Here is a 12422-nt window from a genome sequence, read left to right on the forward strand (position 1 = left end):
AGAAGATTTACTGTTGTTGAATATGTTCAAAAACAAAACTCTTTCATTCTCAGTCATTTTATTTCTCTCCACATCATTTCTTTGTCTTTGTGCATCAGTGGGCAATCAAACTCCACCTTCCTACTCCTCTAATCATTGGGTCTTATCTTTGATTGGTGGATCCAGACCTTTTCTGGGGCTGGATTGGTTATGTGGATTTCTCTGAACAAGCAAAAAACAAAAGACACAGGGAGGGATCATGAGTAGCCTCTCTCTCTCTCTCTCTCTCTCTCTCTCTCTGTTTCTCTCTCTCTCCACCTTTCTCACTCTACCCTCCCCTCTCACCACACACCCTGCCTCCACATATATTTCTATCCAATCATTATTACGGCTATCAATCAGCTCTGACATAAGGTTAAACCCTTATGAAAAGACACCAGCATGAGAGAGAGATACAGAGATAGACAGAGAGAGAGAGAGAAAGGGAGAGAGAGAATATGATAAAGAAAGAGAGAGGTTGCTCATGATCTCTATCTCTCCTGTATGTTTTGCTTTTTGCCAGTTCAGAGGAAGGTTGAACAAAACACAGGGTGAGCATTATTCAAACTTACTCCTTGGAACAGCCTAACACACTGACGCGCACGTACACAGACCTGTGGTACACAAGTAATCAGGTCTTCTTCTCCATGTAGAGCTGACCACCGTGGCACACACACCATGGACAGCTGCTCCCTCGTCCTGCACCTCGGAGCTCAGCTGGGGGTTGGAGCAGAGTCAATTCCCTTTAGAAGAGGGGCAGCTGGCAGAGGTCTCTGTGTGTGTGTGTGTGTGTCTGTGTGTGTCAAGGGAGAAGGACCCACCGGAATCTAGTCTGGCTATGTACCACCTGACACACTCACACACACGCACAAACACACACACACACACCCACACACAGAAGTAATTGTGACACTAATAGGACACATGGAGCTGATCCACAGTGGGGTTGGGTTTGGTATAATTCAGTATGGAGTGGGTCTGTCTGTGTACATATGCATGTGTGTGTGTGCATGGGTGTGTGTGTGTGTGTGTGTGTGTGTTAAGGGGTTCAAAAAGACAAAAGAGAATATGTCAACTTTGTTTGTTTGTTTTATTGTTTATTTGAATGAGGACAAACAAGTACTGAACATTGTATCACTTATAGCCTCAATGTCTGTCCCAAGATGAGCCTTTAACAACCAAAATTTCTGGGTTTTAAAAAAAAAAACCCAGTCGATTACCAACTTCAAATAAAACCAACCAGTATATCCATCTTATCTTCAAATCTGAATCAACCAACCAAAAATGATTCATATTAAGCAATAAGGATTTAGTGACAACTCTTATGTGTGTCATTTTAGCTGTTTTTTTCTGGGGCCTCGAGGTTTTCAGAGAAAACCCTGTTGGACTCAAAATTAAAAAATAGATTTCAGAAATTTTTAAAGTAAAAATAATCAAGGGTGCTTTTATAAAGTTATAAAACTGTTTGAATTCAGTGTCTTCTTTACCAGTACTGTAATTGTATTAGAAAGAATCAGAACTTCTTCTGTGTTTTCACTGGGTGTTAGGGCTGCGCAGCATTAGGAAAACATGTGATATGTATTAATGTTGGAGAATGCGGCAATGATGTTATGATTTGGGATAAATAAAATTAAATGCACATTATTTTGTGAAAGGAAGGATAGTTTATGTTCCGATAGACGGGGAAGCAGAGGGAGGGAGAATCTAGGATGTTCTGTTATAACACAGTAAGGGGCTGACCTTTAGACATGGATGTACTACAACTGTTTGTAATGTGTGACATATTTAAAGAACATGTCATTATCATAACCATAAATAACAGAAGTAGAGCTCATCGAGGCCAGGTGGAACAGCTGGTAGAACTGGCAGAACAGCCAGAAGATCCTGGCTGAAACTCCAGGCTGGAGTCTTTCTGGATTCTGTTTGCATTTTCTCTCCATGCCTGGGTGAGTTTTCTATGGTACTCCAGTTTCCTCTGACAGCCCAGAAGCATGCATGTTAGGTTAACTGTGTTCTCTAAATTGCCCTTAGCAGAGAGTGTGTGTGTGCATTGTTGTGAGTCCTGTGTGTACAAAGGGCGCTCTGTCCAAGTTGTATCCTGCCTTTTGGCACCAGCACGACTGTGACCTGCATGAAGAAACAGGTATAGACAACAGAAGGATAATCCGAACCTAAGGTAAGATCATTTTATTTATATAACACATTTTCAGCAACAAGGCATTTCAAGCAACAAGGTGAAGGAAAACCTAAGCTTAGTTTTTGCTTCACATCTTTGCCATGGCTTAGGTAAGAAATAAACATCTATTTGCATAATTTTTGTAAACTTTTTTTTTTGTTGCTAAATTCCTTTGTGACAAATGCAACATAGTTTATATTCACTGGTGCGTGAATAGAAACTATTCATCAGGTATATGTTATTCACATAAAGCATATCTTTCTAATGCCTTTAAATGAGGCAGACACTCAATACTGGGATGAGACACAAGATATAAGATTTACAAACGGTTCTTTTCAAATATGTTCATTTTCAAAATACACTGAAATGATTTAGATGATAACTTTACTGAATAACACTGAATGGATTCAAACTGGGTTAGAGTGGGGCAGAACTGTCAGCTGATGACCACTTGGCACTGAGTTTGATGTGGGGCAGGGAAGCTGACAGACGAAGCTGGTAAACCTGGAGCAGAGAGGGTCCAATGGAAACCTCTGACCGAAGACAGGGAGGCTTCAACTCATACTACTGACAGTTGACTTGATGTTCCATATGGAATGGAAATGGGCCATGTTCAGAGAACAGACTGCAAATGCAGATTCCCAGAGCTGTGAGCAGAAGGTCATCAGTGCCCAGCAGGATTTCAAACTGGGGACCTGATTGTGGACACTGACAGTGATCAAAGTGATTAATATGTAGTAAGATGACTTTGAGAGGTGCCTGATGGATTTTCTTGGGACTGATCTGCATAAACCAGCAGATTTATGCTTGAGTTATAAAGTAAACCACACTTATCCCCAGCTCCTCTTTCAGAGTTGATCAGTGAGAGAAGCAGTGAACATGTGAATGAAGCCTCTGGGAGAAGAGACTGAGTTAACCCTCAGTGGAAGAGCATCTAGTCAGTCAGCCCATCTGTAAGAGCTGCCCAGGAATGGAACTCACAACCAGATAAAAACAGACAATTAACACATAAGGCTTTCATTAAACATTTGAAAAAAAAAGAAAAGGACTTGTTGATTCCTACACCTGTCAACAATATCTGTTGTGCTGTATTGTTTATTTATGTTGTATTGTCTCTGTATTATTAGCAGTAATGGATCATTGCCCTTTTAGTGTGTCAGATTTTGTTTAGTTTAATCTCATGTCCTTACTGTGTGTCATACTTATGTTATTGTATTGCTTTGACAAGGTTATGGCCTCAAACACTCACAGATACAGAGGGAGTAAAGTAATTTATTCATGTACACTGCCACCTACATCCTGACTGTACATTTGCACCACACACAGAGACGACATGTCGGCAGTTTAATTAGAAGTTAATTGTCAAACTGCAGCCGGTTTTGGAAGCATCCTCCCAGGAAACAGATTTTCCTCTCTGTTTCCTCTGCAGAGTGTTTGATCTGCATCTGGCTGATTCAGTGAAAGCAAGGATGATTTTTCACTAATTGTCCAAGATGTATTATACCTGAAGCAGCTGGGGCATTTGTATCATATCAGTTGCTTATTGGCTTGGGGCCTCTTGTCAGTTTTCACATGTCAAAGTGAAAACTAATTTCTACAGAATAACTACAACGAAATCTAAAATATTTATCAAAAAACAAGTCAATGCATGAATATTGACCCCCTTTAAAGTGACTGGTCTATTTTAGCAAAAGTCCCTCCAATTGGTGCTGGTCGTCTCACAATGAGTGGAATGAAAATCACCTGAGTGCAGCGACTGTTTCAAGTAGCATAAAGACGTTAATCTGCAACCCTGGCTAGCATTACAGCATGAAGACAAAAGAACGCCCCAAGCTAATCAGGTCAAAGTTAAAGTGAACGTTTGCTGGAAGGAATACGGCCAATGTGTAAACCTGCTTAGATCAGCCTGTCTTCACACACTGAATGAAGAAACCTCCAATGGAGCATTTAAGTTATCTCATGCTATCAGATGCTGTGTTTGGCAGACACCAGACACTGCACATCACCAGAACCACACCATTGAATCACGCTTTCAAGATTCCCATCTTGAAGCGTGGTGGAGACAGCAACATGCTGTGGCAACTCTTCTTAGTAGCAGGACCTCCAAGACTTGTAAGAGAAAGATAAAATGAATGCAACAAAACATAAAGAAACATAAAGAAATTCTGTAGGATGAATTGTTGCCATCTGCAACAGAGAATATTTATTTCCATCCAGCTACACAAAAATGGTTTGGTAGATGTTTTGGGGTGGCCAACTCCCCTAACAGCTGTCTACACTGGAATCCCATGGAACCTGACAGAGGTTAAACAGTTTAGTAGTAAGATTGCAGTCAGTGTAGTGATGTGCCAGCCTGTTGAGACCTATCCACACAGACCAGGCCCTGGTCGCAGTCAAACAACTGTCCAATACTGACTTAAAGGGGTGAACATTATACAAACACTTATTTTATGTTAATTATATTAATTTGTAAATATCAGTTTTCATTTTGACATTAGCATTGTTTTTGTAGTTTTAGTACTTTTTATAGATACTGTAGTGTTCTTAAACTTGTTTGAGTGGGAATGTAGTCATCAGTTGTCTCTTGTTCCTCTTTTTTTTTTTTTAATTCCAAAAATCTGCATTTAATCTACAACACAAATTGTAAATACTTGACACTTCTTTTCCTTCTTTCTTAGAGATTTTAACCAGATGTCTGTATTTGCAGGACAATTACACATTATACATTTGAAGTATTCACAACACCCTGAGAATGGAGCAGATAGATTTCAAAAAACATCCTTTTATGCTATTTTCAAAACCAAGAAGCCCATCGCTGTGTTGTTGATCAGCTTAGAACTGAAAATACTGGGCAACTACAGGATGGAGATGTTTTTTCATATGGCAAATGGCTCACCCACCTATAGACACACACAGCCACATGCCCCCCTCCCCCCTGCACAGTGTCTTTCTAGTGTCACAAGGACTTGGCATTGACTTCCATTTATTTTTGAGTCATTTCTGCAGACTAGCCCTAACCCTAACCTAAACTCAATTCTCACCTTAGTCCTAAACCTGACCCATAACCCCAAAACAGCGTTCTGCTTTCGGGGCCCAGGTTTTTATCCCCTTCAGCAGCAGTCGGCCCTCATTATGTGTTAAGAAATGGTTCTTGCGATGTATCAAATACAAGACCACACACACAAATGTAAACAACTAAGGCATAAACCATGCAGAAATTATCATACACACACATTTACACTGAGTGTCAACAGAAATAGCAGTGACATTGATGGATTGGTGTGGAGCCTATGTCATTCAATGGAATGACCTCAGAGCCAATCAAAGACAAGCTGGGTGACCTTTGGACCAATCACAGCACTTCCAGGTCAAATGTGACTGGAGGGTGAGTCAAGAGACAATCTGTCCATCTGGGAATGAATAGAAGGAGGAGACAATAGAGAGGGAGAAACTGAGGAACAGAAAAAAGCTCCTCCTGCTACAGATCAGTAAAAAAAGGATTGGTCAAGTTTACTTGTTTTTCACGATAATAAACTTTTTTTTACATATTATTTGGGCACAGACAGAGACAACAGAGTGTGCAGAAACAGGTGAAGGCCTCCAGTAAGCAGAATCTTGAAATTTTGAGTTGAACTGCTTTGATTATTCTTCTTAGAGAAGCATATGTTTAGTCGAGAGAAGAAAGGTCTTCAAAGAGTTGAAATTTTCAATCCTCAATCTGCAGCTACATATTAGTATCTAATTAAGCTCCCTTTGTGAAGTTTGCAAAAAGTGAGCTAACATAACTGGTATTATGTTATCTCATCTGGATGTCATTTAGCGGCGGTCTGTTTCAGGGTGAAGGATAGATTTATGCTATATTTTACTCACAAACTTTGCCTGTTGCATAAAAGCATTTCCCCTCAAGGCCTGCGCTGAGTCTTTGAGGACCGGGAGTGACCATCAGATCAGTTCACACACTTCAGCTTTGTGAGCATCTGTATTGGTCGTTTATGGCCAATCACTTTATACTTGACTATTCTGTCTTTCAATTTGCCTTATATGTAAAGGACATTAACTGAAAACTCAAACTACAACTCTTCAATCAATCAGTTACAGTGATTTCTTTTGTAATCATATATTTTTATTGACAGGAGCTTTGGGATTTTGACCTTTCAATAAGAATTTGAATTAGAAAAAATCTCTTGGTAAATCTATACAGACTTGATGGTGATAGGCTGCAATAATATTTCAGTCAACAAGTAACTTTTTGTTGATGAATCTTGTAAAATATGTGACAGAGAAGAGCTGCTTTGGAAATTCAGCCACTATAAAATAAAGTTTAAGTGAAAAAAGACAGTAGAGAATAAATCAGAAGCTAGGCTATGGCATAATCCATATACTAATTTGTTAATGCTGTCATTGTATATATACAGTATATGTATACAGTATATATATATATATATATATATATATATATAAATAACAAAAATATTTTTCACAAATTATGATAAATAAACTGTTAAAGGTGGATTTAGTTCAAAGTATTAAAGTGGCAAACATAAATCAGTTTATTTTAACATGGTTAAGCTGAACTTATAGTTCTTGTTGACCATCAACTGGCAAAACATTGCTGACGAATCTTGGTGGGCCACCTGGACCAAAACTGCCTGGGCCAAAATGTTTGTCCCTGAAAGGTCTACCAAGTCCAGTCCTGCTGGTCAGCAAAGGAAAAACCCTTGAAGCTCAGTAATATATGACCAGGAGACAGAAGAACTGGCAAATGTTGGGAGCAGCAGGAAAAGTTGACACTTGTAATGCGTCTGAGCAATGGTCTTCAACTTTCATACATTGCAATTAAAACTGATTTGTTGTCAGTCAACTTAAATGTAAAACTGAGGATTTCGTCCAATAAAACTTGTGTGTGAGCTTGTGTGTAGGAAGAAAAATGAATTTCTCTGCCTCAGCCATGTGTAAGAGATTACAACCAATCACAGGGGTTAAACCACAAACCTGCACAGAGAGTGGGCAGGCAAATCAAGGCATGTGCACTGCAGCAGAGACACAGTGATGGATAGATGCCGAAGCTACTTTCCTGCTTGGTGTTCCGTACCAGCCAAAAGGAAATCACAGTCACACAAACACACACACACTTCTGTTTATTTACAGCCAATGTCAAGAGTCTGAGATTGATTATAAATGAACACAAGGTAATCATTACCCTAAACATGATGTGTGAAGGGGTGTGTGTGCATGTGTGTGTGTGTGTACTTTGATATTATACTAAAGAGTTCAGACCCCAGTCTCTAACAAGTGTCTCCAATTAGTTTTAGTATGGCCCTGATATAGGCAAGTACATTTGTGTGGCAACACACACACACACACACACGCACCCACACACACACACACACACACACACACACACACACACACACCCACACACACACCCACACACACACCCCCACGCCCACACACACACACCCACACACACACACACACCCACAAACGCACACCCACGCACACCCACACACACACACACCCACTCCAACGCCCCCATAGACACACTCCCGCACACTGAACGTTAAAATAGGTTGAGAGCATCATCATTATAAGGACCAACTCATGTTACGATGATCCAAGTCAGCACTCCTCTCCACAGGACACATCAAAATCTGCCAAGAAGCATTGCAGCTCACACACATCCAACCCAGCTGCAGCTAAATGTCAGTCAAATCATTCCCTTAACCAACCGAAGAGGCTCGCCACCTCCCCTATGTCCTGGATTGCCTTAGCCGTCTCAGACAAGCAGAACGGACAACTACTCAGAGGGCTTTATGTGCGTTTGCATGTGTGTGTGGATATGCCTTTTGAAAGCCGTTGGGAAAATCACTATGAAAAACTGTCTAGAAGTTTTTGTTTGACACATTTTGATTGAAGCAGAACAAGGCACCATCATTCCCTAAATTATGCATAACATCACAGAAAAACTTCTGCATTTTTTCCTCTACATCTCACCTAAAAAGATCATTTCCACTTAAATTTAAATTGTTGAATTAATTTCAAATTAAACATTGCAGAAGGCCAAGATGTGGTTGTGTTTTCTGTGACTGTTTCATCTCTGCTGTCTAGTATAAACGCTGAGGATTTTTTTTTTGCATTCATGTTTATATCACTTTTGATTAGATTCATTTATAAAGTCTTTAATTATAAGTGAAGATCTATTTCAGTACAGGTTTCCTCAAGCCTGCAGTGTCAGAAGTTCAACATCTTTTATTAAATCAGCAGTAAGGGTTAGAGTTATTCCTTCATTACCATCCAGAAAAACATATAGCCACATTCTGCTATACCCATCCATCCATCCATCCATCCATCCATCCATCCATCCATCCATCCATCCATCCATCCATCCATCCATCCATCCATCCATCCATCCATCCATCCATCCATCCATCCATCCATCCATCCAAAGGTGGAATAGAACCTGCACCATCATAAGGCAACACACACATGCAGAACAAGCAACCATGCCACACACCTAAGGGCAATGGTAGTCAGTTAAATGTATTATTACTGGTGTGAGGTGTGTGTCAGGAACTGGTCTTGGCTTTTGGCACCACCTTGTGGGCCAAATTAGTTAACCATTGAAAATATACTCTGACAATACATGCAATGTAAATAAATTATTTTGCAAAGAACAATTCGTTTTCAACATAGATGAAATAATATTAATTTGAGTAAGTCATATGTGACACACTAAATGTTCAAATCTGATTATTTTAGGAACAATCTGCAACACTTGAGTCAAAGAAGTGAAACGGGACTTTAAAATCCAACCAAATGTAAGTCTTACGTAGAAGATAACAACAAAAATGTAACATTTATAGAAAGATAAATAAGTTAACCAAGAACACTCTTATTGTTTTCAGCTTCTCCAGCCTCTCTGTATCCAGCTTCTTTTCTATTTATCACCAGCCTGTCTCTGCTTGTTTACCCTCACACTGGGATAAATGGCTTCTCAGCTGCTAATTGCTTCTGTATGCTTTTCTGTTGGCTGGTTTTGTGTTTTTCCAATCAGAGCGCTGAGATCCTGCATGGAACCAGTTTGTTTTTTCAAGTGCAGAAGCATCATTTATAAAGTGTGTGTGTTAGCATTTCTTCATAATCTTGTAAGGTCCATTTTTCCAACAAATACTACGTTGTGCAGGGCTGTGCAGAGACCTTTGGAGGGGCAGGGGCTCAAAGTTAAAAAAAGGGACATTGAACAAGATTTTAAAACACCGTACAACAACATAGCAACAACCCACATTGATCAAGAATCTAATTGGATCATACTATACCATTGCCATCATGTGGGGAAATGCAAAGCAAATGTAATATATAGCTGTAGCTACTGGTAGGGGCCTCCAGACACTCAGGGGCCCCTAGAAATGGTTTAATTGCAACACAGACCATAGATCTAAACCTGTAGCATAGAGAATGACAATGCTGCTAAATTTTATTTAATGCATTCAGCTGAGAGAAAAATTTGTACATTTAGGATTTAATTAGGAAGTTTACTTTGTAAAAGTTTAAAGAATTATCTTGATAGTTTGATTGTTGTGTTACCATGGCTACAATATGGTGCAATCTTTGTGTTTGAGTTGGGTTTGTTCACAAATACATCACAGCAAATAACCAATAATCAGTGATTGATTTTAAACTCGGCCAATAAACCTGGTCTCCCTCTCACAGATTCACCTTATCTATATTTAAACATGTTAGTGATGCTGAGGTTCTTAGTAGGACGAGTTCCAGGGGGAGAGGGGTTCTGCCTAAGGCCCCATATTACCTTTGCCCGGCCCTGGAGGAACAGCTGCTGCGATGCACATCTCTGGAATCTACCTGGAATTCCCCGGTGTCCCCTATGCCAGTTCCCCGATGCTCTGGAGATATTTTGATTCATTTCATTGTGGCATGTTTGGCTTTTTGCTGCAGTTCTAATTATTGCTACAATATTTTCTCTGATGTTTATTTTGTGACTCTAATTGGACCGAATCTTCCTTTAACACTTGAGGTTCTGCAATAGCTTTTATTTACAGCTGCTGACCTCCAGCCCAGATCCCGTCAGCAGCGGCTTTAACCCGCCTGGTAGAAACGTTAAGGAGAAGCAGAGCGAACAGAGAGCAGGTGGTACCAGGTGGTATCGGCGCTTCGAGGTGCGTCGCGACTCGCAGTGACAGTAGCAGTACCGTGTCTTATACCAGGATGTCTGATATAAAGACAGATATTCTTTCTATCTGTCGGTGGACCGACTCAAGCTGCCTGTAGCGAACCGGACATTCTGACTTAAGTTAAAGTCAGAAGTTTTCTCTGAAGCATTTCTGTGTTTAGGGGCGAGGCGAGTTTTTTTCCCAACTATTGCGAGGACAATTACGAAAATATAAATAGAAAGTTTTTCTAACGTTAACATCAGACCTACATTTTTATTCACAAACCAGTGTATAAAAAATATTATTGCCCATAATTTGATAGTTAGAAGACAGATCCGCCCCCTCCTCCTCACCATGGACCCGGAGTCTGAACAACATGGAGGCAGAGAAACTGAGAGTCATTATTAGACTGAGGGCAGCCATTCGGAAGAGGATTAGGGCCACCGAAAAAAAAAAGAAAAGAATTCTGAGATTACAGTCAGAATTCTTTTTTTTATTTTTCGGTGGCCCTAATCCTCTTCCGTACAGCCAGACAAAAATTAACTAGTATATATATATATATATACACTGCTCAAAAAAATAAAGGGAACACTCAAATAACACATCCTAGATCTGAATGAAAGAAATATTCTCATTGAATACTTTGTTCTGTACAAAGTTGAATGTGCTGACAACAAAATCACACAAAAATCATCAATGGAAATCAAATTTATTAACCAATGGAGGCCTGGATTTGGAGCCACACACAAAATTAAAGTGAAATAACACTACACGCTGATCCAACTTTAATGTAATGTCCTTAAAACAAGTCAAAATGAGGCTCAGTATTGTGTGTGGCCTCCACGTGCCTGTATGACCTCCCTACAACGCCTGGGCATGCTCCTGATGAGGTGGCGGATGGTCTCCTGAGGGATCTCCTCCCAGACCTGGACTAAAGCATCCGCCAACTCCTGGACAGTCTGTGGTGCAACGTGACGTTGGTGGATGGAGCGAGACATGATGTCCCAGATGTGCTCAATCGGATTCAGGTCTGGGGAACGGGCTAACCAGTCCATAGCTTCAATGCCTTCATCTTGCAGGAACTGCTGACACACTCCAGCCACGAGGTCTAGCATTGTCCTGCATTAGGAGGAACCCAGGGCCAACCGCACCAGCATATGGTCTCACAAGGGGTCTGAGGATCTCATCTCGGTACCTAATGGCAGTCAGGCTACCTCTGGTGAGCACATGGAGGGCTGTGCGGCCCTCCAAAGAAATGCCACCCCACACCATTACTGACCCACTGCCAAACCGGTCATGCTGAAGGATGTTGCAGGCAGCAGACCGCTCTCCACGGCGTCTCCAGACTCTGTCACATGTGCTCAGTGTGAACCTGCTTTCATCTGTGAAGAGCACAAGGCGCCAGTGGCGAATTTGCCAATCCTGGTGTTCTCTGGCAAATGCCAAGCGTCCTGCACGGTGTTGGGCTGTGAGCACAACCCCCATCTGTGGACGTCGGGCCCTCATACCATCCTCATGGAGTCGGTTTCTAACCGTTTGTGCAGACACATGCACATTTGTGGCCTGCTGGAGGTCATTTTGCAGGGCTCTGGCAGTGCTCCTCCTGTTCCTTCTTGCACAAAGGCGGAGGTAGCGGTCCTGCTGCTGGGTTGTTGCCCTCCTACGGCCTCCTCCACGTCTCCTGGTGTACTGGCCTGTCTCCTGGTAGCGCCTCCAGCCTCTGGACACTACGCTGACAGACACAGCAAACCTTCTTGCCACAGCTCGCATTGATGTGCCATCCTGGATGAGCTGCACTACCTGAGCCACTTGTGTGGGTTGTGGAGTCCGTCTCATGCTACCACGAGTGTGAAAGCACCACCAACATTCAAAACTGACCAAAACATCAGCCAGACAGCATAGGTACTGAGAAGTGGTCTGTGGTCCCAACTGCAGAACCACTCCTTTATTGAGTGTGTCTTGCTAATTGCCAATAATTTCCACCTGTTGTCTATTCCATTTGCACAACAGCAGGTGAAATTGATTGTCAATCAGTGTTGCTTCCTAAGTGGACAGTTTGA

Source organism: Xiphophorus hellerii, chromosome 16 (genome assembly GCF_003331165.1).
Source record: "Xiphophorus hellerii strain 12219 chromosome 16, Xiphophorus_hellerii-4.1, whole genome shotgun sequence".
In the NCBI taxonomy this organism is placed as follows: Eukaryota; Metazoa; Chordata; class Actinopteri; order Cyprinodontiformes; family Poeciliidae; genus Xiphophorus; species Xiphophorus hellerii.